This window comes from Ipomoea triloba, chromosome 1 (genome assembly GCF_003576645.1).
Source record: "Ipomoea triloba cultivar NCNSP0323 chromosome 1, ASM357664v1".
Lineage (NCBI taxonomy): Eukaryota > Viridiplantae > Streptophyta > Magnoliopsida > Solanales > Convolvulaceae > Ipomoea > Ipomoea triloba.
In genome coordinates this window covers 12,936,913-12,962,726 of record NC_044916.1, presented here as the reverse complement: position 1 = coordinate 12,962,726, position 25,814 = coordinate 12,936,913, and positions in this window count along the sequence as shown.

The following is a 25,814-nucleotide window of genomic DNA, read 5'->3' as shown; positions in this document are numbered from 1 at the left end:
AACTACAGGCATCTAGACGTCACAGAAGAATACTTAAGCCTGGTAAATCCGAAAGACCCCATCAAGACACGAGAAGCCATCAACAAGAAAAGGAAAGACAACAAGAAGTAAGCTCTCGTTGTCCAAACTCCATCTCATCTCAATGTATTGATATCTATACTGTTCTTGGTCTTATTTCTTTCAATTCTGTCTACTAAACTCNTCATTTCAATGTATTGATATCTATGTTGTTCTTGGTCTTATTTCTTTCAATCCTGTCTACTAAACTCTACTTTGTAAACATTCCCTTCTTATAATCATATATATCTTTTGCTGGGGGTGTTGCGTGAGTTATACTATTCATAGTTTAGTAGAGTAGGTTGTCAAACTTACCATATGCGCTGAAAAATAAAATCCTTGTTAATTCTTTCTATCAAATCAGCCATATAGAGTAAGTATAAGTGTTGGCATCATCAAAAAGGGGGAAATTGTTAGGAACATCATGTAATAGGTTTTGATGATACCAACTGTTAAGTAAGAATCCCCAAGTCTCGATACATAGGCAAAACAATGTAAGTTCGATAAGTAAACTAAGAGCGAAAATACAACCGGGTAATTTGAGCTCAACTCGGGAAATATTTAAGCTTAAGGTAAACTTGTTTGAACAACTTAGAAGTTTTCGTGTTGTAAGCAAACAGATAGATCAGAAGCAGGCACGAGACAACTCTGGAGGAATAAGGGTCTACGAGACATCAACTAAGTCTCGAGACACAAGCCAAGTTCGAGAGGTAAGGACCTCTCGATATACCTATCGAGTTCGAGACGTAAAGAATATTCGAGAGATAGACCTCTCGATACATGGGATTGAAACATCAAGTGGTCGAGACATCTTTTATGGTCTCGATAAACCGGCACTTCTCCAAGAGGCTGAATGTTAGTCAACATGTGCAGATAAAATACTCTAAGTTTGGAGAAGAAGAATATCATGGAGATAAAATATTGAAGAGGTGCTGAGCGGGAGGTTTCAAAATGGACGGAAGTGGATGACACGTCAGACCTCCACCACAAACGGTCAAGAAGTGCACCAATCCTGAAGTGGTCAGATTCCCCAAACAAGGAATGATGGGAACATAAAAAGAGTAACTTTATCCAAAAGAAGCAAGTGAAGCATGAGCTCAAGAAAGTGGAATATGGAATATTCACTACAAAACAAAAGGCTCAAGTTACAAGACCACTACTCCATGAAAAATGCTGAAATTGTGCAAAGACCCATGTTCGGCGTGGGAGACCAATTTCAAACGGAATAGTTTTCCCTCCAACGGAACTATTCTTCTACTCTCATATATAAGGACGTAAAGACACAGAAGAAACAGGGGTTGTGAAAGAGGTCAAGAGGTTAACAAGAGGTGTCTGATAAAAACGTTCCAGTGCAAAGTGCTTAACTTGGAATATCATCCTGATATTCAATACAGCGAGAGAACACATCTTAGTGTTCGAAGAGAGTTACAAAGCTAAACTGTCATACATCCAGAAGGTGACCAAAGCTGCTCTACATCAAAGTTGATTCAACGATAGCTTGTGGTCAGATTGGAGATTGTTACATTCAACTGTGACTATCAACAACGTCTTGCTTTGGATTAAGCAAGGGAGGTGGAGTATCCTGGCTGCTGTCCGAGCGAAAGAAACCTGAGGCTTGACGCGGGCTTGGTGATCAAAGGTCAAGTGCTCGAGAGGTGGAGTAACTGGAAGCGGGGAGAAAAACCTGAGGAGAGGCGGAGTAACCTGGCTGCTGTCCGAGCGAAAGAAACCTGAGGCTTGACGCGGGCTTGGTGATCAAAGGTCAAGTGCTCGAGAGGTGGAGTAACTGGAAGCGGGGAGAAAAACCTGAGGAGAGGCGGAGTAACCTGGCTGCTGTCCGAGCGAAAGAAACCTGAGGCTTGACGCGGGCTTGGTGATCAAAGGTCAAGTGCTCGAGAGGTGGAGTAACTGGAAGCGGGGAGAAAAACCTGAGGAGAGGCGGAGTAACCTGGCTGCTGTCCGAGCGAAAGAAACCTGAGGCTTGACGCGGGCTTGGTGATCAAAGGTCAAGTGCTCGAGAGGTGGAGTAACTGGAAGCGGGGAGAAAAACCTGAGGAGAGGCGGAGTAACCTGGCTGCTGTCCGAGCGAAAGAAACCTGAGGCTTGACGCGGGCTTGGTGATCAAAGGTCAAGTGCTCGAGAGGTGGAGTAACTGGAAGCGGGGCGAAAAACCTGAGGCTTGAGGCGGGCTTGGTGATCAAAGCTCAAGCGCTCGTTATTGTACTAGAAAGGGAAGTTTTTAGTGCAATCCTTCCAGGGAGTTTCTGGAAGAAGAGTGGAAGTAGGCGGGTTGGCCGAACCACTTAAAAATCTCTCTTGCATTTACTTTCTGTTTTTATCTCTCGCTAACTTCTCGATTGCACTGCATATAATCACACCTCTCGAACTAACCCAAACTCGTGCTAACTAAAAGGGGATAACATTTCCGCTGCGCATAAAACTTTGTCTTCACCTCGTGAGGCATTGAACCTAAACATCCTAAGTTCAATACACACGAGAGGTCGAAAAGATTTGCAAAATCTTATACAAGTCTATTCACCCCCCCTCTAGACTTGTACCCCATCCCCTTGGGACCAACACATATTCTTGTGACCAATCCTCATCAGATGGATAGTGTCTGCCTTCCTCCATCCGTGAGTTCCTAACTCTATGGATCTCAGACCTTCCATATTTGCCTTGAGGCGCATTATATGGAATGTAGCTTCTTTTGTACTCGGAATGGCCTTGCGAGAGATAGCTAGGTGGTCTTTTGATATTGTTAACCCGGCCATTCTTCGTAGCTTTCCTATACTTTCCATTGCTGGTGTATAGGGACGGTTTGTAAATAGCTACCCTGGTCTTTCCTGTTGGTCCTTTATGACCTTTATTCGGTTTGGATTGAGATCCTCCATTACTTGAAGTTTCCAAACCGTTGGTCTGCTTATCTCTCGAGAGACAGTTCTGACGGAACCCTAGTCTGGTTCTATCATTCGTAGGTTTATGATCATTTACCATTTTCTCCACTGCTTTGGAGGAATTAGTAAACGATGCAATAACCTCTCTAAGATTAAGCTCTCTAGCCTCTCGAGCTTTGCACTCTTCCTTAAGTTGGATTATTTCAGCTTCTAAATTGCTTACTTTGAGATTTAGCTCTGAATTCTCTTTCGAGACATTCTTAAGCATTTCTCTTTCAGCAATTAGTCTGATGTTCTCCTCCAGAACTTTAGCATGAGTGTTATTAGCGATGTTGAGGTCCCTCCTGAGTAATTCCATTGTCTCGAAGGGATCCTCATCGCTTCTAAAAGAAGAACATTGGGAAGTAGAGATAGAGCAGCGAGATGTAGAAGTGGAGGTTACCTCATTGTTAATAGCCATTAAGCATTGATCCTCCTCTTCTGTAGTGTATAAACAGATGAGCCCCCTCTCATCCTCTGAGCTGCTGCTGCTCTCGCTGGAGCTTGATGTCTCGGACTCCTCGATTGCCTTCTCAAGTTCCTCAGCCACAAGCGCCTTCCTGCGCGAATGCGTCTTTGATGAACTTTTGAAGCCTCCTTGTGTTAGCTTCTCTCTGGATTCCTCTTTCCTCCTGGAATCCTTGCCTTCTTGGCCTTGATATTTGCTTACCGGTGGGTAAGGACATTCGGCCTTGAAATGCCCCGGTCTCCTGCAGTTATAGCATAGACCTTGGTTTTCTTCCTCCGTCCTTCTGGATGGATATCTTTCATTTTCCCTTCTTGAGGAGGAAGGTGAACTTGTATTGCTCTCCGGTGTCTTCTTCATGAACTTCCTGAATTTTCTCATAAAAAGAGCAAATTGTTCGTCAGATAAGAGATTTGTGGGATTAGGATCTGACCTTGAGGAGGTGGATGGTTGATTAGCAACCAGTGCCACATTCCGTCTGTCCACCACGTCCTCATCTTTCGGAAACATCTCAAATTCGAAGGCTTTGAGATCTCTAAATAGTTGGTTGGTTGTGGTGTTCTTCAGATCCCTGTGATCACGCATTGTGATCACCTTCATCTCCCACTCCTTGGTAAGACCTCGTAAGACCTTCAAGTTTAGCTCCTTCTGTGGGATCTCCTTCTTGAGATCACTAATCTCGGTTGACAACTTCATGAATCGAGATTCCATGCTGTTGATGCTCTCTCCTGGCTTCATCTTGAAGTCCTCGAACTTCTTCATTGCCACAGTGAGCTTGTTCTCCTTTTCCTATTCTCCTTTTCCTGTTCATCACCTTCACCAATCAACATCAAAGTATCCCATACCTCTTTTGCCGTGGTGCACTTTTTGACTCTTGGGAAGATGGTTTCGTCTATAGCTCTGAAGAGGATATCATTGGTAATGTTGTCAAGGTTGTTTCTCTTCCTATCATCACTCGTCCATTCTTCCTTAGGTTTTGGTACGTACTTTGGTGTGTCTTTGGTTTGCTCTGCAGAAGTGTTGACCATTAAGATCTTGACTGGTCCAGTTGATATAACCTCGGCCATCTCATCATGGAGGGCTGATAAGTACGCAAGCATGCGTGTCTTCCAGTCATCAAACCTGCTAAGATAAAAAAGGAGATGTCTCGACAACATGCTGTCCATATTAAAAATTATCTCGTGCTTAAAACTTTTTAAAAGATTTTTCAAAGAAGGATCTCTAGGCAATATAAACAAAGGTTTATATCGATCAGAGAGCTTGCTCTGATACCAATTGTTGGTCCCAAGGGGATGAGGTACAAGTCTAGAGGGGGGGTGAATAGACTTGTATAAGATTTTTGCAAATCTTTTTCGACCTCTCGTGTGTATTGGACTTAGGATGTTTAGGTCCGATACCTCACAAGATGAAGACAAAGTTTTATGCGCAGCGGAAAAGTTATCCCCTTTTAATTTGCACGAGTTTGAGTTAGTTCGAGAGGTGTGGTTATATGCAGTGCAGTTCGAGAGATAGTTAGCGAGAGGTAAAAACAGAAAGTAAATGCGAGAGAGATTTTTAAGTGGTTCGGCCAACCCGCCTACGTCCACTCTTCTTCTAGAAACTCCCTAGAAGGATTGGACTAAAACTTCCCTTTTTAGTACAATATCGAGCGCTTGAGCTTTGATCACGAAGCCCGTCCCAAGCCTCAGGTTTTTCGCCCCGCTTCTTGTTACTCCACCTCTCGAGCACTTGAGCTTCGATCACCAAGCCCGCCTCAAGCCTCAGGATCTTCACAAGACAGCTCCCAGGTTACTCCGCCTCTTCTTGCCTTCTCCAAAGCAAGGTTGTTCCGGTTGTCACAGGTTGAGTGTAACAATCTCCAATCTGACCAAAAGCTTTCGTTGGATAATCTTCCTTGTAGTGCAGCTTCGGTCACCTTCTAGATGTGTAGTAGTTTAAGCTTTGTAACTCTCTCAAAACACTAAGATGTGTTTTCTCGCTGTTAGGATATCAAGTATGATATTCCAGATTAAGCACTTGCACTTTTGAACGTTTGAACTAGACACCTCTTATGATAGCTTGAATTTTTCGAACGTCTCTGAATTTGTGTCTTCACGTCCTTATATATGAGAGTTGAGGAATAATTTCGTTGGAGGGAAAATTATTCCGTTTGAAATCTGTCTCCCATGCCGATCATGGGACTTGCATATATTTAGCATGTTTCATGGAGTGGTGGTCTTGTAACTTGACCCTTTTGTCTTGTAATGAATTGTTACAAGGTTTATCTCGAAAGTACAAAGAAATAACGGAAATACAAACAGAAAATTATCCACGAAGGATAATATTACAGGAAATATCACAACCTACAAAAGGTTGAAAACCTGAACTACGGTTGAGGATGAAATCCGGACGATCTCGGGTGGTTGGAAGCACGAGTCGTGTTGCCACTCTCCTTAAAACCTTATTTACCGCCTCCCGGGGTGCTGGAGCGTTGCGGTCTAGGTTTCCCAGGATAAAACGTACTACGATCCAATCGTTCGAGCACACGTACTTGGATCCGACGAACTAGGAACGTGGGTTCAACGCAGGTGGCTAGAAGGAAATGTGAGCAGAGTTTTGAGGAGAAAGCAGTGTATTGCAGTGTGTTCTTGGTGTGTTCCAAACCTGCTGCTCACAACGAATATATAGTGGAGGAAATGGATCATAGCATTAATCATGGCACTGATAATCTATTTGTAACCTCCTCCCACTAGCAGAATACTTAATTATGTCATTAGCACACATTTACACCCACTTCTAAGTCCATTATTCACGAAATAACTCTGAAAATAATGATTGGAATTAATCAAACTAATTCCGTAATATCAAGAGTCATTTCTGAACGGACACAGTAGGTGAAACGTCGCGTTCGAGAGGTTACTGGAGTCGCAGTGCGAGACATGGTTCAGATTGTGAACCATCGAGACATCGCCGTACCGCGAGACGTCGAGAAGTGCAAGCTTCGAGACATCATGCCGGTAGCGAGACATCGCACTGAGACATCGCACTCGCACGCGAACGACCTTCGAGAGGTCGACTCCGCTAAGCTTCGAGACATCGAACTACCTCTCGAGGTCAGCTCATTAGATGTCTCGAACGAGAGATCAGTTCGATCTCATGTGGTCTGAGATGGAAAACTTGTTCGGAATTTTGGCATAACTTAGCCCGCAAGGCCAGCCACTTTTCCGAACAACATTCCTGCCCGCAGGTGCCGGCGCACACAAGTTCAAGCGTTTCCGAACTCATTTTGGGATTTGATTTGCACCCCCCCTGCGCGCGAGAGAGAGCCTCTATGCCATACAAGTCAATTAGCCTTAAAAAGGCTCTTGTATTTATAGTGGGGCAAATCTTCATTCCCAACCAATGTGGGACAAAGCTAATAAGCTTTTCCTCACTTAAAATTCCATCTCAAATGGGTCTACTTTGAAAACCAATTTCTCATTCACCCATTATCCATTTTGAGCGTATAATATATCGATCTCTTCGTCTCACTACGAAGAATCCGAATCCACTTTGACCCGACCCAAATCGGATGTGGACCCTACATATATTTATACCACAAAATGGCCACTTAAAATGCCATTTTAGTGCTATTTTTCCAACAATCCCCCACATGAATGAAAATTGATTTTCAAGGGAATTTTGAAATCAGAAACAACTGCGTTCAACGGTTGATTCCTGCATAGCAAAGGTAGGTGTAACCCTTTGAACCTTGCCTCGTGAGATCTATATACTCTACTGGCTGTACGGTAGAACGCGATGTCTTTGGACCGACTGCCGTTTGTGTAGACATTGACAAATCTCACACAGGAACCATCCAACCACGTCCTGTTCTCATGAGTGTGCCCATTTTGGTCGTGGGACACCTGCCTGGTTCTGCAAGAGTTTCTAAAGAATTAAGCCCAATTCAATTCTCCTTTGAAGCGACCCACACTTCTCTCTCACATAGGTGATTCTTTCTCGAGTTTCCCGCAGCTCAACACATGTTAATTGACTTTGCGCACTTAGCACAAATCAATTCAACAATCGAATCATTAAAGCACTAATGTGCTAGCCTCTGTCGGGACTCACTGTTTTAACGAGGAGTGGTAGGGAGTCCGGGACCCCCACAGTGACATGCTATTCCATAATTTAGTTGTCCCATTGAACCTAGGTGCCAGCTAGGTTGGGTATCCACTATGGAAGTTTTAGCTCAGGGGCTTTAGACCCATTCCTCGTGCCAACCTCTCGACAACTTCTTTGCTTAACCCTTTGGTTAGCGGATCCGCTATATTGTCTATTGACCTCACGAAGTCAATCGAGACAACACCAGTTGCGAGAAGTTGTTTAATGGTGTTATGTGTACGACACATATGTCTAGACTTACCATTATACATATGACTCTTTACTCTCCCGATTGTTGCTTGACTATCACAATGCACACAAATTGGAGGTACAGGTCTTTCCCAACTAGGAATGTCTTCCAAAAAATGGCGTAGCCATTCAGCCTCTTCACAGCATTTGTCCAAGGCAATCATTTCAGATTCCATTGTGGATCTAGCTATTACTGTTTGCTTGGAAGATTTCCACGCAACGGCTGCACCGGCTAGTATAAACACAAAACCACTCGTGGATTTAGAATCCTTAATGTCAGATATCCAACTTGCGTTGCTATGCCCTTCGAGTACAGCAGGATATCTTACATAGTGCAGTCCGAACCCTTCGAGTACAGCAGGATATCTTACATAGTGCAGTCCGAAATCACGAGTATACCTAGGATATCTTACATAGTGCAGTCCGAAATCACGAGTATACCTTAAGTATCTTACATAGTGCAGTCCGAAATCACGAGTATACCTTAAGTATCTCATGACTCTCACTATTGCCTTCCAGTGCATTTCACCGGGATTGCTAGTATACCTATTAAGTTTACTAACCGCGAAGGCAATATCCGGCCTTGTACAACTCATAAGATACATCAAACTACCAATAACCCGAGCATACTCTACTTGAGAGATACACTATCCATGGTTTTTGGTTAGTTGAAAGTTTGTATCAAATGGTGTTTTAGCCAATTGATTATCATCCTTGTTAAACTTTCCAAGGATTTTATCAACATAATGAGATTGGCTCAACACAAAACCGTCAGGTCTTTTGATGATCTTAATCCCAAGGATTAAATCAGCCAAACCCATATCTTTCATGTCAAATCTTGCATTTAACATGTTCTTGGTAGACTTGATCATTCGATCATTACTACCAACGATGAGTATATCATCCACATATAAACAAAGAATGACGTAGCCATCTACCTTTTCCTTAACGTAGATACATTTGTCACTTTCGTTTATTTTAAACCCATTAGTTAACATCGAGTGGTCAAACTTCTCGTGCCATTGCTTAGGCGCTTGTTTCAAACCATAGAGTGATTTAACTAATTTACATACTTTCTTTTCTTGGCCTGGAACCACAAACCCTTCGGGTTGGTGCATGTAGATTTCCTCATCTAACTCACCATTTAAGAAAGCTGTTTTTACATCCATTTGATGAACTTCCAAATTCCGCAATGCGGCTATGGCAAGGATCATCCTAATGGAATTTATTCTCGTCACAGGAGAATACGTATCGAAGTAATCAAGGCCTTCTCGTTGCCTGTAACCCTTGATTACAAGTCTAGCCTTATACTTCTCGATGGAACCATCTGGTTTCATTTTCCTTTTAAAGACCCACTTGGATCCTAAAGGTTTACAACCGGAAGGAAGATCAACAAGTTCCCAAGTGTGATTCGGTAGGATAGAATCCACTTCACTTTTGATAGCTTCCTTCCACATAGGAGCTTCCGTAGAAGTCACAGCTTCTCGATAAGTCCTGGGTTCNACATAGTGCAGTCCGAAATCACGAGTATACCTTAAGTATCTCATGACTCTCACTATTGCCTTCCAGTGCATTTCACCGGGATTGCTAGTATACCTATTAAGTTTACTAACCGCGAAGGCAATATCCGGCCTTGTACAACTCATAAGATACATCAAACTACCAATAACCCGAGCATACTCTACTTGAGAGATACACTATCCATGGTTTTTGGTTAGTTGAAAGTTTGTATCAAATGGTGTTTTAGCCAATTGATTATCATCCTTGTTAAACTTTCCAAGGATTTTATCAACATAATGAGATTGGCTCAACACAAGACCGTCAGGTCTTTTGATGATCTTAATCCCGAGGATTAAATCAGCCAAACCCATANAGTTGAAAGTTTGTATCAAATGGTGTTTTAGCCAATTGATTATCATCCTTGTTAAACTTTCCAAGGATTTTATCAACATAATGAGATTGGCTCAACACAAAACCGTCAGGTCTTTTGATGATCTTAATCCCAAGGATTAAATCAGCCAAACCCATATCTTTCATGTCAAATCTTGCATTTAACATGTTCTTGGTAGACTTGATCATTCGATCATTACTACCAACGATGAGTATATCATCCACATATAAACAAAGAATGACGTAGCCATCTACCTTTTCCTTAACGTAGATACATTTGTCACTTTCGTTTATTTTAAACCCATTAGTTAACATCGAGTGGTCAAACTTCTCGTGCCATTGCTTAGGCGCTTGTTTCAAACCATAGAGTGATTTAACTAATTTACATACTTTCTTTTCTTGGCCTGGAACCACAAACCCTTCGGGTTGGTGCATGTAGATTTCCTCATCTAACTCACCATTTAAGAAAGCTGTTTTTACATCCATTTGATGAACTTCCAAATTCCGCAATGCGGCTATGGCAAGGATCATCCTAATGGAATTTATTCTCGTCACAGGAGAATACGTATCGAAGTAATCAAGGCCTTCTCGTTGCCTGTAACCCTTGATTACAAGTCTAGCCTTATACTTCTCGATGGAACCATCTGGTTTCATTTTCCTTTTAAAGACCCACTTGGATCCTAAAGGTTTACAACCGGAAGGAAGATCAACAAGTTCCCAAGTGTGATTCGGTAGGATAGAATCCACTTCACTTTTGATAGCTTCCTTCCACATAGGAGCTTCCGTAGAAGTCACAGCTTCTCGATAAGTCCTGGGTTCGTCTTCCGTAGAAGTCACAGCTTCTCGATAAGTCCTGGGTTCGTTCTCTATCAAACAAGATAGAAAATCCGGTTCGTTTTCTATCAAATCTATCAAACAAGATAGAAAATCCGGTTCGTTTTCTATCAAACATATCAAACAAGATAGAAAATCCGGTTCGTTTTCTATCAAACAAGTTAAACAAGATAGAAAATCCGGTTCGTTTTCTATCAAACAAGTTAGAGTGTTCGAATCATACTCTAACAAGTAAGTTAGAAAATCTGGACCAAATGATTTCTCAACTCTCGCCCGTTTACTACGTCTCGGCTCGAGCTCGGGTATTTCCTTAGAATGCCCGCCATCATCGTCCATAGTAACATCCACCTCTCGAAGTGATGTACTCAGTCCGTCGACCTCTCGAAGTGTATCGATCACTCGAGGTGCATCGATCTCTCGAAGTGTATCGATCTCTCGAAGTGACGTACTTAGTCTCTCACTGGACCTACAAGGAAATACATTTTCAAAGAAACATGCATTCCTTGATTCAATTATAGTGTTCTTATGCACGTTCGGATTTTGGGACTCATGTACTAAGAACCGATAAGCACTACTATTGTGTGCATATCCAATAAAGATACAATCCACCGTCTTTGGACCTATCTTTATTTTCTTTGGTGTTGGAACCAAAACTTTGGCAAGACACCCCCACACTTTGAGGTATTGGTAAGAAGGTTTCCTACCTTTCCACAGCTCATAAGGAGTCTTATCGAGCTTCTTGTGAGGTACCTTATTCAAAAGGTAATTACTTGTCAAAATCGCCTCACCCCACATGCTTTGAGGTAGACCCGAACTTATAAGCATCGCATTCATCATCTCTTTCAATGTACGATTCTTATGTTCGGCGATACCATTCGATTGAGGTGCATAAGGTGCAGTACGCTCGTGTATTATTCCAACACTCGCACAGAAGTCACCGATAGGTACTTCGTACTCACCACCTCTATCGCTTCTAACCTTTTTAATCTTTCGATTAAGTTGGTTTTCCACTTCATCCTTATAAAGAATGAATTTTTCCTTGGCTTCGTCTTTGCTCTTTAGCAAATACACATAGAAAAATCGTGTGCAATCGTCGATAAACGTAATAAAATACTTATTACCACCTCTCGATTGAATCGATCTAAAATCGCACAAATCGCTATGTACCAATTCTAGTGGTTCAGTCTCCCTTTCAACCGATTTGAAGGGAGCTTTCGTTAGTTTTGCCTCAACACAAATTTCGCACTTATTTGTATTAACTTGAAATTTAGGGATATGGTTCATGCTAATTAATCTACGCATAGAATTAAAATTAACATGACCTAGTCTACCATGCCACAAATTGGAAGACTCAAGCAAGTAACGGAATTAACTTTGCTTTTATTGATAATCGGCATTACATTGAGCTTAAAAAGCCCATCAATTACATAACCCTTACCAACAAACATCCCTAACTTTGACAAAACTACTTTGTCAAATTCGAAGACCATCTTGAATCCATGCTTGTTCAACAACGAGCCAGAAACAAGATTCTTCCTAAGGTCCGGAACATACAGCACATTGTTCAATGTCAGTTCCTTCCCGGAAGTCATCTTCAAAATCACTTTGCCCACGCCCTCCACAGCGGACTGAGCAGAATTTCCCATCCAAACCTTCTCGCCCTCAATGGCTTCAAAGGTGTTGAACATCTCCCGGTTGCAGCATAAATGCCTCGTTGCACCGGTGTCAATGAACCACTCGCGCGGGTTGGAGCCCACCAGGTTCACCTCCGTGACCATAGCCGAAAGGCTAATCTCGGCCACTTTTTGGCTCACATCACCAACTACGTTGGCTTCAGAACCCTTTTTCTTCTTTGGAGCCTTGCACTCCGTAGCCTTGTGGCCAATCTTGCCACAGTTGTAGCATTTCCCTTGGAACTTGCCTTTGGAAACGCCACCTCTCGGACCCAGCTTCTGCTTGCCCTTCTTGGCCTTCTTAGAGCTCTGTCCGTGCTCCACCACGTTGGCCTTGGCACCTCCCACGAGAGGTCCCTTTCCATCAATGTTCCTGTTCCCCTCTTCGACTTGGAGTCGCTGGATCAGGTCCTCCAGGCTCATCTCCTTTCGCTTATGCTTCAGGTAGTTCTTGAAGTCCTTCCATCCTGGAGGCAGTAAGTGGATCATCGTTGCCACTTGGAAGGATTCACTAATCACCATGCCCTCGTCACGGATCTCATCGAAGAGCAACTGCAAGTCTTCGTCCTGACTGAGCACAGTCTTTGAATCCACCATTTTAAAGTCGAGGAATCGGCCAACCACAAATTTCTTTTGCCCGGCGTCCTCACTTTGGTACTTGTGGTCCAAAGCTGCCCACAGCGCCTTGGCTGTGTCAATTTTACGATAAACATCGTAAAGGGAGTCAACTAACCCATTCAGAATGTAGTTGCGGCAAAGGAAGTCAGAATCTTTCCAAAGCCCAACAACCATTACCGAGTGAGGGTATTGTTCCTTAACCACTGGAACCGTCTCGGTTAAGAACTTTGACAAGCCGAGAGTAGCGAGGTAGAACAGCGTCTTTTGCTGCCACCTCTTAAAGTATGATCCCGAAAACTTGTCCGGCTTTTCAGCCGAACCACTTGGTACCGTAGGTACCCTCATCGTGGGGATATACCCCTCAGAGCTGACACCCCCTTGTGAACCTACGTTCACTGGTGCCTGGGAAGGTGCAACAGTGTTGCCGTTCCCACCATTGTTGTCACCAACGACATTCGGATTAACACCCTCAGTGTTTTCCATTTCTTTCCAGAAATTCGAGAATCAGAAGGGGAAGAAGCAGATAAGGTTTTAAGACTGAAACAAGGTTGATCTCGAAAATACAAGGAAATAACAGAAATACAAACAGAAAATTATCCACGAAGGATAATATTACAGGAAATATCACAACCTACAAAAGGTTGAAAACCTGAACTACGGTTGAGGATGAAATCCGGACGATCTCGGGTGGTTGGAAGCACGAGTCGTGTTGCCACTCTCCTTAAAACCTTATTTACCGCCTCCCGGGGTGCTGGAGTGTTGCGGTCTAGGTTTCCCAGGATAAAACGTACTACAATCCAATCGTTCGAGCACACGAACTTGGATCCGGCGAACTAAAAACGTGGGTTCAACGCAGGTGGCTAGAAGGAAATGTGAGCAGAGTTTTGAGGAGAAATCAGTGTATTGTAGTGTGTTCTTGGTGTGTTCCAAACCTGCTGCTCACAACGAATATATAGTGGAGGAAATGGATCATAGCATTAATCATGGCATTGATAATCCATTTGTAACCTCCTCCCACTAGCAGAATACTTAATTCTGTCATTAGCACACATTTACACCCACTACTAAGTCAATTATTCACGAAATAACTCTGAAAATAATGATTGGAATTAATCAAATTAATTCCGTAATATCAAGAGTCATTTCTGAACGGACACAGTAGGTGAAACGTCGCGTTCGAGAGGTTACTAGAGTCGCAGTGTGAGACATGGTTCAGACTGTGAACCATCGAGACATCGCCGTGCCGCGAGACGTCGAGAAGTGCAAGCTTCGAGACATCATGCCGGCAGCGAGACATCGCACTGGTCCGCGAGACATTGGACGCGCGCGCCAGTCCGGGCCGCGCGACATCGCACTCGCACGCGAATGACCTTCAAGAGGCCGACTCCGCTGAGCTTCGAGACATCGAACTACCTCTCGAGGTCAGCTCATTAGATGTCTCGAACGAGAGATCAGTTCGATCTCATGTGGTCTGAGATGGAAAACTCGTTCGGAATTTTGGCATAACTTAGCCCGCAAGGCCAGCCACTTTTCCGAACGACATTCGTGCCCACAGGTGCCGGCGCACACAAGTTCAAGCCTTTCCGAACTCATTTTGGGATTTGATTTGCACCCCCCCCCCCTGCGCGCGAGAGAGAGCCTCTATGCCATACAAGTCAATTAGCCTTAAAAAGGCTCTTGTATTTATAGTGGGGCAAATCTTCATTCCCAACCAATGTGGGACAAAGCTAATACGCTTTTCCTCACTTAGAAAGGCTCTTGATGTACTTGGAGCGAGGAAGTCTCGAAATTTAATTAAGGAATAACCATCTAGTATTTTCATCTTCCAGGAAGTAATTAAGCCCACAATAATTTTCAATCATATTGGGCCTACTGCATCTAATTTTGAAGGCCATTTCAATTTTCAAAATCCAATCAAGGGAAATAGCCCAAAATCACAAGTCATTTCAATTTCAAAGCTTTACTCAAATTAGTGCAGAAAACTCTTCCTCAAATATGATTCAGCGCAATTGAGTTCCGCATTTCATCAACTTTCGAATCCCAATCAAACTTTAACTCCTCATTTATTCAGACTTTCATTTTAACTTTGAATCCTAATCAAACTCATGTTATGCTGTCAAGAAATACCTATAAATAAGGCATTCCGCCATCACAATTTCCACCAGTGAAACGAACGAGACCTAGAGCAAAGAAGAAATCAAGAAGTGCATCCAAGATTGACCCAGGTAATCTTAATTAAGTGACATTTTCTTCCAACTTTTCTTGCAATTTTATCTTTGCCCTGGACTGCTTCTTGCACGCCATTTTTACCGGAGAGCCGCTTCTTGCTTCGCGTGGCTCGTTGGGAGAGATGATAGGGCAAACGAAAAATTCGCACGGAACCTGAACTCCAGTTCTCGTGACTCCCTTCTGATCTGCTATCATCTGGAATCAACTTTTTCTTGCTGGAAATTCGCTTTGCCGGAAGTGGGAGGTTACGGCGCTGCGAACTGTTTCTTGATTTGGGAGAACCGGCGGCGTTATTGTGTGGAAGCAGTTCTTGGAGGCTTTATGACTTCTACAATGACTTATCCATATCACCCCTTTTTATTGCCCTGCTTTTATAATTCTTTGTTTGCATAAAGCAAACTGCTGACAAGCACATGGGTTTGAAAACATGATTTAACCTTTCTCCTTGACAATTGCTTTTAGTTTGACTTTTCATTGCTTGATTTCTCTCCACAGGGCATACGTACACACATATATCATATATGTATGTAAAATACAGCCATACACAAATAACATAATATAATATGAATACATATATATGTATCATATATATATATATGCTAACGTACGTGGCTTCTTGACTTTGTAATTTCACTTCCTTTGCTTCAATTTTGATGGACAACGCACCAAATTTGAAAGGAATTAATTTTAATTCCTCATCACAGCTTTCTTTTTTTTTTCCAACTTTGATTTTGACATTTTTTTCCTTTTTGTCATCTTACTTCGCACAGCAGACTTACATATATATAATATGCAAACATACACATATATTGCATGCATATTATGTATGAGTCCATGACCTTCTAATTTTAATCAGTACACACATGCATAATTAAATATGCATATATGTTTACTTCTGTCACTGCTTGCTCAATGATGTACATACATAATATGCCACTATTAGATACGTAGTGGACAAATTTCAGTACCTCTTAAAACTTGCTCTTCTTATACTGCAGCACTTTCAGAAACATGGATTTTCAAGATCATACTCATCCCAATGGTCAGAGGAGTCTCATACTAACGAATAATAGGGACGAACACACGGTTACATTGGTCGTTGACTCGCCTTTAGTACAACACCCCTTGCCAGGACTAGCAGTATCATACCGCGAAAGCAATTGGACACCCGAATACGATCTTCCTCCCTCTCAAGTTTGGACTCTGCAACCTGGTCTACTCCATGAATCCTTCGCAAACACATTCCCATCGTTAGGAAAACGCATACTTGACGGTGAAGTCTCTTGGAGCAATCACCTAAATTTTGACGGTGAGTTTTCTTTCACCAAAGGCTACTGGGAATGGGCTGAGGACATACTCAGCCACTATGGCAAATTGCTTAGGAAAGGGTCCATTTATGATGTTGTGTATGCATCATTATTTACATATGATCGCAACACGAGCATCATCCAGGCCTTTTGCGAAGCATGGTGCCCACTAACGAATACTCTAGTGACATCACAAGGCGGAGTGACTATCTCACTTCGGGACTTGCACATTCTTGGTGGATTGCCCCTACTTGGCGAAGCGTACGATGAACGCATTCCCACTACTTTGGAGCTAAACCGGTCTCACAACAGTACACACTTTTACAAGAGTTGCTCATACCTACTTGCTGCTTTCCACCACTTGAGTAATCAAGAAGTTGACTCCCCTCATGTTTGCGCCTCTCAATGGATCGAATTTTGGTGTCGAAAATCGCAGAGATACCAAGCTCCCCCAGCTCGTAAGGAAATAAAGGGCAGGAGATCTCGTCCAAAAGCTACGTACAACCCGAGTGGGATCATCGATGCTTTCGAAGGTTGGTCAAGTGTTAGCGATGCGCCCTTTGTGACACTTGGCATTCCACGAATCCAAGAGGAAGAGATTTACTTGGCAGCATTCTTAGCTTGCTGGCTCTGTGTATTTGTGCTCCCAAGTACACCTTCAAATGCCATTCGCCCAGAGACCTTTAGAATGGCTTGCATCATGGCTCAAGGACGTCGAGTATGCCTTGCAGTCCCTGTCCTTGCAAGCATTTATCATGGCCTAAACTTGATCTCACGAGCTATTTCCCCTTGTTTCATTAAATCTACCTTTCCTTATCACTATTTGTACGGGTGGCTATCAGCATATCTCAATATCCACTTCGAGGCTCCCAACCTTATGTCTCCGCGCCCAAGGATGGTTTCCTTTTCGGGAGAGGGTGGTGCAAAGTTTTATAGCGAAACTGACGCTCGTAAAAAGATCTTCAAGGGAGAATCCATCAATTGGCTTTACGCATCTCGTAACCATGATAGAGACTATATATTTCATGACGACGGTAAAGGGATTGAGGAAGACTTGGAATACTTCTTATGCCTTCGCCCTTGCAGACTCATACTACGTCAAGGGCAACAATGCGTGGTTGAACCTTACACGCCTCACTGATTTAGTAGGCAATTTGGATTTTATCAAGCTCATGGCTGCCCCTGGTTGCCTTGCACTAGACAAACGTCGCATCTCACTTGATGAGGGATTAAAAGAATAGCGTCAATATGCTCATACGGGGTCCCTATCAAAAACGACATTTCCTACGAACCCGATAGCACCAAAGAGGCACCATTCTAGCACATACAGGACTTGGCTTCGGCAGGTGAATGCCAGCTTACTTGAAGATCACATCTCACAACTAATCACTCTTGGAAACCTATCCACATCCAAAATAGGAGAAGACAAAGACGCCCCCAAGAAAGACAAAGAAGCCGAGCTGTCTCACGATCATTCTCATAAAAGAAAATCAGTGACAGAAGATCATCTTGAGAATAATTCGGATGCGAACACCCCTAGCCACAAGGTTCGGCATTGGAAAAGGCCTAAACAAGACTCCTCAGCAGAGTTTATAATCATTCTTCATTTCTCGCAAATCACCCTTCTTACAAACATCTTCTAAATGTTGTTTTTTTCCTTTTAAACAGGTTGTAATTGAACATCATACAAGCAAAGACGCACAATCTTCAAATCAACCTCCATGCGATGAAGAGAACAATGAAGAATTGAACTCTATCAATCCATCGAGCCCCTTGGAGATAGTTCAAGAAAAGACTCCTTCCATTGCGCCTCAAGTACTGAAATCAACACCTCAGGCTTCTATCTTCCAAAGTACAGATTTCTTCCTTTCAACATATAAAGCATTTGTTGTTAACTTTTGGAATACCATTCGCGAAACATTGAGTGCGACCCCGATCGATGAGATTTCTTCTCTTAAAGAAAGCACTGAAAGAAATATTCAATTGATGAAAAAGGATGGAATAGATCTAACAGTCTTAGAGGAACGAGTGACCGATTTCTTCGAGAGAGTTCAAGGCTACGACCAGATTCGTTCTAAGGCTTTGGAGGCTGCCTCACAAAAAGTCCAAGATGAGATGTTACCCTTAGCAGAAGATGCTCTCACAAAGGCCCAAGAGGAGTACTCTAAACTTCAAGAGTTATTACTTGATCACCGAAAAGCTTTAGCAGACTCTAATGGGCAACAAGATGATCTTGAGATCAAGATAAAGGATGCCAGGAAGCTAATAAAAAGATCTAAAGCACAGCTCAAGGAAGTCCATGATCAAAAGCAAAAACTTGAAGATCTTATCACTGAGGCCCAACAGGAACTCGATGACGCACAAGTTGTCGTCTCAAATGCTGAAGAAGAAATCTTGCGCATTCAAAACAATACCGTGTTGATCGAAGATACTAAAGAGGACTTGAATGCTGCTAGGAATGAGGTGGAAGCACACAAAGCAGACCTCATGAATCTCAACTTGTTCTAGATTCAAACTTTTATCATTACTTCGCTTTTAGTTCGTTTTTCCCTTATAGCTTCGATTTTTACTTCGTTTTAGCTCGTTCTTCCTTTATTGAATTGTTAAAGCATACTTCCCTTGCAATTTAATAAAAGAATATATTTTCCATTTTCTTTATTGTCACTAAACATGAATGACAACCACCGTAAACCTTCTCTTTAAAAGATTTACATAAAATATGGACACCGTAAACCTTCTCTTTAAAAGATTTACATAAAATATGGACACAGGAAATTCTGGACAGATTCGTGCCTTCACTTCCCCTTAAACTTTGACCCCTAAAACGTTGTATTCAAGCCTAGATATCTTCATAAAAGTTGTAGCTCTGTAAGTTAGCTTTCCAAGGACACCTAGATCATCTCAATCGGATCATCATAGGCCGAGATATGACCAAAATACTAGACAGTGGTCAATTGCTGCGGGAATGCATGTTTTGACAATTATCTTCCATTCCAAGACTTGCAATGCTCTCCATACTTCTCCTCTTCTTTTCCATGCCCATATTGCTTGTCTTGAATTATAATAAAATCACCATCTTGGAAACGAATTGAGTTTTCTTTTGTTATGACTGAACTTAGACAATGAAATTTCTAAGCTGCCTACGTACTCCCATGAAGGAGATCAAGTTAAACGTAGTTCAAATAACTTTTTGAATAGTTAATGTCGTACATAGTTTAAACTCTTGCGGGCCAGGAGCTTACCGTACGCAGTTTAAATTCATGCGGGTCAGGAGTGTCTATGACTTGGGCCTACCCATAGACAAGTGAGATGTTTAGCAGTTTAACCACGTGCAAACATTCTTGGTGGACTTCTTCTCAGTCATCAAAGTATCATGGCCATGCGATCACCCTCCAATTCTTGGGTGCCTCCACATCTTTACCATTTTGATATGTTGCATAACTTGATTCCATAGTTTCTTCGTTTTCTTCCTGCATAGAAGTGTGCACGATAATCTTTGGCTGAATCTTTAAAACTTCGCCACACAGAACATTGACATCGACTTCTCGTCTCATACGAGAAGGAACTGCACTCTTGATTTCCTTTGATGGTTCTGTGCCAAGAGGGGACTTGGTATGCTTCTTAATGATAGCGACAGGTCCAAGCCTCTCATGCACAGACTCCCTCTTGACTTCCTTAGGACTTGCCCCCAACCTGTTAAAGACTGATTGTCGTGACTCCACCTTACCAATCCTGTCAAAAACAGATTGCTTCTTATCTCGACTTTGCTTATCTTGACTTTGCTCCTCAATAGTAATGCAGTTACTTGCAGCTCGATTTATGAATATCTTCACGGGTTTCGGTGGAACATACCCCAACCCCTTACGTGTATGAACTTCCTGCTGTTTTGAAATTCCTTTGCCACCAGCTTTCAGGATAAGCCTTCCCAACCTTTGTGGCTCCTTAGGATCGTAACCAGACTTGGCTAGGAGTTTATAAGCATTTGGATCAAAGCCTTCAGTGCGCTGCGTGGGCAGTACTTCATTGCGCTGCGTGGGCAGTACTTCATTTGTCTTATCGCTGCTTCTATCTTCAAGCGACTCTTCTGTTTGAGCTTTAAGCGTGTCAATCCTTGTAAGAGGAAAGACATGTTCCTTGCTTGGTTGATGCTGCTCAACAACTTGTTTTCCCTTCCATTTTGGGTCAGGCGACGCATTGACTTCACTTTCATCAATCTCTTCTACGACAATTTGCTTCTTCATATAGAACTTCGCATCAGCAAAGTAAGACTCAACTTCAGTGAATGGGCTCTCATCACCAACCACCTTCTCTACTACTCCATTTTTCTCATACATCAAACATTGATGCCACGAAGATGGAATCACCCCATTCTCGTGTATCCATGGTCGTCCCAATAGCAGGTTATAAGAAGGTCTTGCATCTATAACGTGACATAATATGCTTGAACTTAGCTTTCCAACCGTCAACTCGAGTCTAATGACACCCAATGCTCTTTGCCCCCATTGATTAAATCCCTGAATCATCAGGCGACTTTGGGCCAGATCACTTACTGAGAACCCAAGATCTTTCAAAGCTCGAAGCGATAAGATGTTGACAGCTGACCCTTGATCAATTAGAATTATTTTAAGTTTCTTCTCACATGCATAGCCTTCAACAAACAATGGGCGATTATGAGGTATACCACCAAGTAGCAAATCTTCATCGCTGAATGTGATCTCTGCAGAATAGGAAGTAGCCTTATACATTTGAACTTCCTCCCCTTCGTCTTCTACATGTGACGACGAACATTCTCCTGCTTCAATTGGCGCATCATTGGTGTTCAAACATGAACTAGATATGCATACTTTTTTCGAATCAAACCCCTTCGGCATGTATTGAGCTAGTGTCATAGGGGTTCGTGACTTGCTAACATCTTTCTCCATCTTTAGCTTGTAGATAGGGCCTTTTGATAGACCCTTCTCAATCCATTTCTTTGTTACTTGCCTTGGCGATCTCACAGGGTTGATCACCTTCTTATGCTTCTTATGGGTAATAGTTACCCAGTCACCCCTCGAGATATCATCAACTTCTTGCAACTTTGCCTGAGCAACATGCTTAACGACGAACGGGAGTGGACGCCCTTGTTCTCCTCCTCTCCTTCTTCTAGAATCTTCCTCGAGAAGTGGAGCAAACCTTCTAAGTGATATCGTAATTTGATTTGTACTTGTAGTAGCATCAGCAAGTTCTATCTTTCCATTTCGAGCTAACGCCATGACTCTATCCTTGAAAACAAAACACTTTTCAATGGGATGGCTAATGAGGCGGTGATACTTGCAATAATTAGGGTCTTCAACTCTAGAAGCTTCCTCGGGACGCTTCATTTCTGGTAACTTAATCAACTTTAGCTTAAGAAGTTCATCAAACATAGGGGAGACATCGAACTCCAGAAACGGGTACTGCTTCTCATGTCTCTCTTCTATAGTCATCATCCTATTTCCACCTAGCGGACCATAAAATGGTCTTGGCTTGAGAGGTTCAGCTGCCTTAGTAAAAACTTTAATAGCTCCAGCCTTTGCATTCATTGCTTCTCCTTTTTCTTGCTTTGGAAAAGGTTTGTCCCCTTTCTTAAAATCCTGTTTCCCACTATCCTTCGAAGAGCCCGGTATATTGAGCGCACTCAACCCACCTCCGGCCGCGATATTCAATTCCATATCATGAGCTCGGCTAGACAATTCCACAAATGTTTTAGGCTTAATCCCTTGCAAGATGTAAGAAAGCTCAAAGCGCATTCCTTGAATGCACATGTCAATAGCAGCACGTTGTGATATCCTTTCTTGACAATTTAAGTATAAGCCTCTCCACCTTTCAATGTATTCAACGGAAGGCTCGCCTTTCCANTTTTGGATTGTTTAGATCTTCTTCATCTTTAAATGCAAATTCTTTAATAAAAAATCATGTATTGTATCTGTATTAATGATTAAAAGATTCAAATCAATTTTTTTATGTCTTGAAAGATTAGCAATTTTACATTTCATGGTTGTGTACAGCTGACAATTACACAAAACCTAACATTAAATCGTTGATTAACAAATACCAGAAAAAAGGACCATTAAAAAAATACACTAACTCAACAAGTTAACATAAATATTCAGCACATTAACATTTTACTGTGTTGGTCCTATTGAGCAAATCAACATTTAACTGAATCTATAATTTATAATTTAATTGGTTAGTCACATACCTGAGCTGAGGTGGAAACTGAGATAGTGTGCATGCATTAGCTATGGTATCTTTGCTCAGCCTGCATAGATAATTAAAGAGTATATATCACATTAATCAGAATGTAATAGATATTGAAATAAACTTAGATAAGATTATGCAACTACATGAAAATATATTAGAATCTCAATGCAATTGATTGCATGTAAATTAGTATACCAATAAGTGCATTAAAAATCTAAAACCAAAAGCGCAAGGCAAATAGAATGTAGGTAAATTGGAATTTGGACTGTGCAACAATATCTAATGGACTGTAAAAAAACAGTTCCCCAAAGGGACTCTGTAATAAGACTGTTTTTGTAGTACGACATCATCTAATGGACTGTGCAATGAGATCAATAGGGGAAGGACTTTCGCTTCGTGCTACCAACGGTCTCTGTTGTTGAGGATGAACCCCTATCATATGTAGCTTTCTTTGAGCCGATGGAGACGCCTCCAAGCCTTCGGACGACGTTGCGAGCAATGTTTTGAGTCTCGATCAACTCGACCCCTAAGTCCCTCACTCGATTCCGAGTCAGTGCACCTTGCATCTCGCGCTTGTCGGAGCCGGCCACAGAAGATGCCTTAGAGCCGGTAGCTTGAGCGTAAGTCTTTCTTGATGCCATTTGGATACTTGTGAAGAGATGAGAGGTAGAGATGTCCCACTGGCGTGCCAAAATCTGTGAACAAGAAAATATGAAAAGTATATATTTGAATTTCAAAGTGCGCAGGTACAAGATCTCTATTAAGAATATCCTCTGATTCTCCACTTAGTTGACTTGACTTGAAACTTTGGCTGAAGGGCCTCCGGAATGCGGCTTGTTCTTCAAAGAAGGGTTGATTTGTTGCTTAATCTTTGTTGAAGGGCTTCCGGACTCAAATGGCTTGATCTTCAGTTCGCTTTAACTTAGCTTGAACACTTGAATATTTGGTCTTCAATCAACTTTGGCTTGGCTTGATTTCTTCAATTCAGAGCTTCTTCAGGTTCTTCAATTCCTCAAGTGTGTGATTTTTGGAATGAATGAAGGGCTCTATTTATAGGGGGGAATATGAGAGACTTTCGATGGGCTTCAAACTCTTCAATATTATCCTTATATTATTTAGGATAATATGAATATTTATCTAGAATGTATCTAGCCACCATTGCATCCAAATTCATAATCTTATCACATATTCAAATTAAATAATTAATTTAAATATATGAATATCTTATTACATATTTAAATTAAATAATTAATTTAAATATATAAATATTTCCTGACGGGCCAGACATGGATCAGTCCACTAGCCATAAATTATATTCAATTTGGGCAATTAGGCTAATTTAATTGAACAATTTAATTAGCCCAAATAAATCAATAATCAGCCCAATTATATCACAATGAAGCCCAAAACATATGAATAAGCCCATTTGCTGGCTTCAAATTTTCCGTGTCTACAATTACATAAATCAATTAACTAGTAATCAAATTACCAAACACCAATTGCTCAGCTTCCACAAAATAAAGAACTTTTCCCAAATTATATTCTTGTTATACAGTTATTTTTTAAAAGGTGGTTCTATCACATGGGTTTCTACAAACATCTCTACGTGAGCAGAGTATGCCTATTGCAATACCCTCCAATTTCATAGAAGACCCAATTATTCCACCATCTTAATGTTCCCACTCGAATTACAAACTTACGCTACCAAGCCCAGCAAGAGGTGTTGGTTGTTAACAACTTATTAAGCAAATATATTTATCATTTAAGAACGATGTGGGAATCGTGTGAGGACACGTTTAGCTTGATTTGGAAAAAGCGGTACAGAGAATTGCCATTTTTATATTGTTTGTGATAGTTATATGATTATTTCATAAATCAATCAACTAGTTGGTATCATTTAACAATTGATGTTACCAGTCCTGAAGCCGGTGTAATACAGGAGTAGAATTCAAGTTACAATTAGTTCATTATGATTTACTTGCTTTAAACATTAACCTTATGATGTTGCCAGTTGTGGAATTTGTGAGTCCTGATTTTTCTTATTTAATTAGTATTATGTAGTAAGGAAGGGGATACTGTGGAAGCAGGCACCAAGGTTGCTATTGTCAGAAAAATATACAGGCGTAGCGGAAGTATCAAATCACTTTTTCATGATTCTATGTTTAAAGAGGAAGTTAGAAAGGTTTACCCTTGAAGCGTGCTTTGGCAGAATCAAAACCATCCAATCGTCCGGCCACTAGTCTGTCCACCGGTCGGGCACGCGAGAACTCCTAGAGATTTCTACGTGAAACTCTTTTCCAGACTAATCTCTGTATTGCTTCTCTCTCTCTTAAGAAATAGGGTAAGGCTATATATATATAGCCTGGTTTGGGCCCAAAGGTGCTAGCCTTTAAAACCCCAAAACTACCCAATATTGAATTAATCCATTAATCAATTATTAATGTATTAATTCAATATCGATAACTCTTTATCGATTTCTTTTAAAGTTCCCGCATTACCACAAACCATTAAGGTGTGACTTTCTAGGTTCATAGTCAAACTAGCAACGAGTAATATTTAATAACTCATTATTAAATAACTCGTAAGTCATGAGTGACACCTAGTAGTATGTCATGATTACCTAGTTAAAAATGAATATATTTTTAATATATTATAATGAACATTTCCATTACAAATATCATGCATCATTCCTTCCACACAACACTTGTTCTGAATCAGGTAAATGTCATGGTCAAACTTGGTCAAACCCATAAACCCGGTCAATATGTCTATTCAATATTCTTAATTTGAAGTCCAACTTCATTATACTCTGACAAGATATTCTCGTTATATGATTATTGAATAGACTGGAACATCCTTGTTACCTCAAGGCGGTGGATCCTCTATTGAACGCACACATATCACCGTACAACACTGAACTAGGCCACCAAGTACACTTATGGTCCCATCTATATATCTATATATCTATATATATATATAAAAGCCACACATTTCTGGAAAATAAAAATATTTTCGTTTTCCCGCCCAGTCAAAACTACGTAGTTTTGATAAATTTGTAAAATTATCAGTAAAAAGAGAGTAGAAGGTATGAATGCATTTATTGTGTTCACATCTACTGCAACAAACAAAGCATGCTTACATATTCCAATAACTACTTTTACAATCTACAAGACTAACATTAATTGTCTAACATTAATTGATTAGAGATGAATTT